We start from the raw sequence: 5,781 nt of genomic DNA, 5'->3' as shown, positions 1-5,781 counted from the left end.
TGGGACATAAAGTGATACTGGTGAAGAGAGTACTTCTTAACTCAAGTAGATACATGAGACTAAATGGGTAATTCCTGTCCAGAGGCCAGATGAGAAGGCAAAAAGGAACAGGAGCTGGTTGAATGGACATGGGAAATCGGGTGGAAAGGAGTGTGCTGTCACATTGTAGGGAGAGCAGCTAGGGTCACACAGCAATGTGTGTATAAATTTTTGTATGAGAAACTGACTTGAACTGTAAACTTTCACTTAAAGCACAATAAAATAAACAAAGGAAAAAAGAAAAAGCCCAATAGGAAAAAGAGCAAAGGATATGAATTAGGAAATTCACAGAAAATGTTTAATATTAATATGTCTGATAAACATTTGAAAATGTTTCAAGTTCACTTTTAACTAAGGAAATGAAATTAAAATAGCAGTGATATACTCCTTTCATAAGATTGATATTATTTTTAAAACATATTTGAGAGGAGTATGTTACTGCTGTGTAATTGAAAAATTGATAGTGTCTTTAATACAGCTGATGAGAGTATGGGGAAATAACAGCAGTTGCCTTCAAGTCAGTTCTGACTCGTGATGACCCCATGTGTGTCAGAGTAGAACTGTGCTCCATAGGGTTTTCAAAGGCTGATTTTTTGGAAGTAGATTGCCAGGCCTTTCTTCCAAGGCATCTCTGGATAGATTTTAACCACCAACCTTTCGGTTAGTAGCCAACTGCATTAGCTGTTTGCACCACCCTGGGAAATAGGTATTCTCAAATACTGTTAATAGAATATACATTGGTAGAGCTTCTTTTGGAGGATCGTTTGGAAGTATCTGTCAAAATGTGGCTCTTGAAGGGCAATTTGGCTAAGAGTAAAATTCATGGGTTGCATTTTTTTTCCCCTCAGAACCTTGAAGTCATTGCTCATTTTCTGATGTTGAGCATTGCTTTAGTTCTTTTACTCCAGTATCTCCTTTCATCTCTGGTTTGGTTTTATTTCATGTTAAATAGTTTTGTTTGGGGTTGTTCCCACCACCACCACCACCCCCCGAAGGGATTATATGTTCTTTATTCCCTGAGTTTTCGCTTGTTTAAGAATGTCTGTCTGTTGCTTGTATACTTAAATGACAACCTGACCAGATATAATATCCTTAAGCCCACTTTATTTCTCTAGAAACTTTCTAGCCATTGAATGCTGCTGTGGAGAAGTCTGAGGCCAGCCTGATTCTTCCTTCTTTTAAGTGACCTGCTTTTTCTGTCTGGATGCCTGAGGAATTCCTTTTTCATCCTTAAAGTTGAGGAGCTTAATCAGGATAACTCCTGGTTTCTATTGTTCAGTATCGGTTTTTCTTGAAACAGTGTGTCCTTTTAATGTGTAGATTCAGTTCTCCATGATTCTTCATATGAATAAAATTTTCTTCAGTCCTAGATTAAAATACTTTTCACTCTTAATTTGTTGGGTTCTTCAAGGGCACTGTTTTTTCTTCAGCTGTATCATCTTTATGTACCTTTATATATATTTTTATCTTCTCTCAAAAACTAACTTTTCCTCTCTGATTCACTATAATTAATCCAATATTTTCTTCCAGGCTGTCAATCTTCAGCCATGTATATGCTGCTCTTTGCTGTTTGAATTTATTTATAAGTTCTGCAATAGTATTTTTTGAGTACCTAATTTTTTCTCTGCTCTACATTATCTTTTTTAAATCTCGTTCTATTGTTTTATAGCATTATCTTTGTGTTCTTTTACCTAATTGATGTTTTTAAAAAGTTCTGTAGAAGGAAACACTTGTGGATAATTTTCTTTTCATCTGGCTGCATTTTACTCAACACTGCATTCTTCATCTTTTTTTTTTTTTTTTTTTATGCCATGTTTCTTTCTCTCTTTTTCCTTTTTCTTTCTCGTTGCCCTGTGTTACATTTGCACATTTATCATGCTGATGTTGTGAAGGAATTCTTGCTTTATATCTGTCCAACCTTATTTATTGCAAAGAGTGGGCACATACCCCAACAAGGCCAATCAGAGTTCTGAGACAACTGGCAAAGGGGTGCCTCTTGTGTTTTTACATTTTATTGCATTGGTTTAGAGTGTTTTATAAAATTCTGAGGATAGCAGTCATAGCAGGTAAGCATTTCCTCTCCCTTGCCCTTGGTCCTCATACTACAGAAATGTAGATAAACCAAAACCAGTTGCCATTGAGTCAATTCCAGCTCATGGCAACCCCACTGATTATTTGGAAGCAGATCACCAGGCCTTTCTTCTGAGGCACTTCTGGGTGAACTTGAGCCTCTAACCTTTCAGTTAGTAGCTGAGTAAGTTAACCATTTGCACTGTCCAAGGACTCCTACATAAATGTAGGTAGACTACCCTAATCCACCCTCAAATTGCAGCTCTGAGGGAAAAACAAACCTCAACTCAGGTATCTCCTCTTCAGAGAGGCTTGCTTTGACTACCCTTTCTCAAGTAGCACCCCCAACCCCCGGTTACTCCATTAGAGTATCTGTTTTTGTGTCTTCAAAGCACTTAACCACTATCTGAGGGTATCTTATTTGTTTGCTTGCTAGTTTAATGTCTCTCTGACCATCAGAATGTAACAGTGCCAAAGAAGATCATTGCTGTTTTGACAAATATTTATTTCTAATATTATTATAAACTTTACAGTGAACATTCTTAGCAAACATTGTTTTGCACCATTTAAATACCTCTTTAGAGTAAATTTCTGGGAATGGGACTACTACATCAAGAGGGACACACATTTTATATGGTGTAGACCGTTAACATGCTTGGCTGCTAACCGAAGGTTGGAGTTTCGAGCCCACCCAGAGGTGCCTCAGAAGAAAGGCCTGGGGATCTACTTCTGAAAAATCAGCCATTTAAAACTGTATGGAGCACAGTTCTGCTCTGATACACACAGGGTCGCCATGAGTTGGAATCGACTTGACAGTTACTGGTTACCCATTGCCAAACTGTTTCTAAAAAGGTGGTTCAAATTTATAATCCCACCAAAAGTGAGTGTGACTGCCCGTTTTCCTTACCTACAGTGAGTTTAGTCAATCTTCCTAATCTTTGCCAACCTATAGGTAAAATATAATAGTTCATTGTTTTATTTGTATTTTTTCTTAAGGTTATTAGCCATGTATAGTTCTAACTTTGTGAATTGTCTTTTCATGTAGTTTGACCTTTATCTTTTGGGAAGTTAATTTTTTTCTTGTTGATTTATAAACTCTAGTTATATATTTGTTATTAGCTCTTTTTAATTAGGTATAAATATTTCCCCCATTTGTTATTTGTCTTTAAATCTTGTATTTGGCCTTTTTTGTTGTGCAGAAGTTTTACATTTGTGTGTGGTTAATATTTTTCCTCTATAGCTTTGGGCTTTTGGAACATGCTTTAAAAGCCTTCCTCACCTCCAAGACAGGTATTTACCCATGTTTTCTTCAAGTATGTTTATGGTTTCATTTTTTTCCTTCAGGTCTAAGGAGGTAGGGATAGAGCTTTATACTTTCTAAATGGCTGGCCAGTTATTCCAAAATCATTTAATGAATTATTCGATTTATCTCCACTGATTAGCACTTATTGACTATTTACAAAACCTTTTACATACATAATCTCATTTAATCCTTGTATCAAGGGGTGACAGCATCAGATTTGCATTTAAAAAAACACACTCTATTTTCAATGTGGTAAATAGATCGGAGGCAGGAAAAGAATGATTGCAGGAAGACCTCTTGCAGGCAAGAAGCTCCTTTGCAGCCCTGTATTCTAGCACATTACAGTACATGGCAAATACTTGTTGAATGAAAAATAATAGTGATTTGGGCCAGGGAGATGGCAGTAGAGATGAAGAAAAGTAGACAAATTTTGAGAAATAGTTTGGAGATAGAATTAACAAGTCTTAGTGATTATTTAAATATGGGGATATGTAAGTGAGAAAGATGTTAAAGACAACGCTCAGATTTCTGGAAGAATAGATTTTCTGGGGAGACAATGAGTTTACTTTTGAACATGCTGGTTGGAGATACCTGGGAAGATGTCAGGTGGTTGTTGTTGTTAGGTGTCATCGAGTCGGTTCCGGCTCATAGTGACCCCATGTACAACAGAACGAAACACTGCCTGGTCCTGCACTATCCTCAGAATTGTTGCTGTTTGAGCCCATTGTTGCAGCTGCTGTGTCAATCCATCTCCTTGAGGGTCTTCCTCTTTTTCACTGAGCTTCTATTTACCAAGCATGATGTCCTTCTCCAGGGACTGATCCCTCTTGATAATATGTCCAAAGTTCATGAGACGAGATCTTGCCATCCTAGTTTCTAAGCAGCATTCTGGCTGTACTTCTTCTAAGACAGATTTGTTGTTCTTCTGGCCGTCCATGGTATATTCAATAGTCTTCACCAATACCATAATTCAAAGGTATCGATTCTTCTTTGATCTTCCTTATTCATTGTCCAGCTTTCACATGCATATGAGGAGATTGAAAATACCATGGCTTGGGTCAGGCGCACCTTAGTCCTCAAGGTGACATCTTTGCTTTTTCACACTTTAAAGAGGTCTTTTCAGCAGATTTGCCCAATGCAATACGTCTTTTGATTTCTTGACTGCTGCTTCCATGGCTGTTGATTGTGGATCCAAGTAAAATGAAATCCGTGACAACTTTAATATTTTCTCCATTTATCATGATATTGCTTGTTCGTCCAGTTGTTAGGATTTTTGTTTTCTTTATGTTGATGTGTAATCCATACTGAAGGCTGTAGTCTTTGATCTTCATCAGTAAGTGCTTCAAGTCCTCTTCATTTTCAGCAAGCAAGATTGTGTCATCTGCATATCATAGGTTGTTAATGAGTCTTCCTCCAATCCTGATGCCCTATTCTTCTTCATATAGTCCAGCTTCTATGCTTATTTGTTCAGCATACATATTGAATAAGTATGGTGAAGGGATACAACCCTGACGTACATCCTTCCTGGCTTTAAACCATGCACTATCCCCTTGTTCTGTTCAAAGGACTGCTTCTAGGTCTATATACAGGTTCCACATGAGCACAATTAAATGTTCTGGAATTCCCATTCTTTGTATTGTTATCCATAATTTGTTATGATCCCCACAGTTAAATGCCTTTGCATAGTCAATAAAACACAGGTAAACATCTTTCTGGTATTCTCTCCTTCCAGCCAGGATCCATGACATCAGCAACGATATCCCTCTTTCCACCTCCTCTTCTGAGTCCAGCTTGAATTTCTGGCAGTTCCTGTTGATGTACTGCTGCAACCGTTTTTGAATTATATTCAGCAAAATTTTACTTGTGTATGATATTAATGATATTGTTAGATAATTTCTGTATTCTGTTGGATCACCTTTCTTTGGAATGAGCACAAATATGGATTTTTTCCAGTCAGTTGGCCAGATGAGTGAGCGCTTCCAGCATTGCATCCATTTGTTGAAACATCTCGATTGGTATTCTGTCAATTCCTGGAGCTTTGTTTTTCGCCAATGCCCTCAGTGCAGCTTGCACTTCTTCCTTCAATACTATCAGTTCTTGATAACATGCTACCTCCTGAAATGGTTGAATGTCAGCCAGTTCTTTTTGGTTCAGTGACTCTGTGTATTCCTTCCATTTTCTTTTGATGCTTCCTGCATCGTTCAGTATTTTGCCCATAGAATCCTTCAGTATTACAACTTGAGGCCTGAATTTTTTTTGTTATTGTTGTAGTTTAAGTGAAAGTTTACAGTTCAAGTTAGTCTCTCATACAAAAATTTATACATACATTGTTATGTGACCCTAATTGCTCTCCCTATACTGTGACAGCA

The sequence above is a fragment of the Trichechus manatus genome, unplaced genomic scaffold (assembly GCF_000243295.1).
Source record: "Trichechus manatus latirostris isolate Lorelei unplaced genomic scaffold, TriManLat1.0 scaffold00015, whole genome shotgun sequence".
Lineage (NCBI taxonomy): Eukaryota > Metazoa > Chordata > Mammalia > Sirenia > Trichechidae > Trichechus > Trichechus manatus.
The sequence above is the reverse complement of the archived record's forward strand: the minus strand, read 5'-3'. Positions refer to the sequence as shown.